The sequence below is a fragment of the Petaurus breviceps genome, unplaced genomic scaffold, assembly GCF_028583685.1.
Source record: "Petaurus breviceps papuanus isolate PSGF00001 unplaced genomic scaffold, PetGlider_PUasm1.0 90625, whole genome shotgun sequence".
Lineage (NCBI taxonomy): Eukaryota > Metazoa > Chordata > Mammalia > Diprotodontia > Petauridae > Petaurus > Petaurus breviceps.
In genome coordinates this window covers 4993489-4994007 of record NW_027187289.1, presented here as the reverse complement: position 1 = coordinate 4994007, position 519 = coordinate 4993489, and the positions used below count along the sequence as shown (strand labels likewise).

At 38.9% G+C, this 519-nt stretch overlaps 1 protein-coding gene across 1 annotated transcript in view; it reads left to right on the top strand.

Moving 5' to 3' along the window:
• NALCN (sodium leak channel, non-selective) overlaps positions 1 to 519 on the top strand; it is a 558956-nt gene that overhangs the window by 542730 nt on the left and 15707 nt on the right. The window lies entirely within an intron of this gene.

Here is a 519-nt window from a genome sequence, read left to right as displayed (position 1 = left end):
AGAGAGAGAGAGAGAGAGAGAGAGAGAGAGAGAGAGAGAGAGAGAGAGAGAGGAGTGTTTGAGGAATATGTAGTTTTTCAGTTTAGTAGAAATGTATAGTATGTGAGGTGCTGTAAAGTGAAATTAAGCTAAAAAGAAAATTTCTCCTAGATTCTATAGTGGCTTGCACATGTGGCTAAGAAGGTGAGGGAAAGATAATGAGTTTGATTTTGAACAAATTCAATATGGTGTGTTTAAGAAGCATCTGGGAGGAGATGTTTAGCAGACAATGGATGTAAGATTAGAGCTCAGGAAAAAGGTAATGACTTGACATGAATTGTTGAGGGTAAGGAGAGAAAGAGAAGGCGCAAAAAATGATGAAAGATTTCAAATCCAGACAATTAGGACATTGGCACATTAACAAAAATAGAGAATTAACAAGATGAGGAATGTTGGGGAGGGGAGGAAGATGGTTTGAACGTGTTGAGGTTTTAAGACTGGAGTTCAAGAGTGATCCTGAGGCCAGAGATGCGGTGTAGT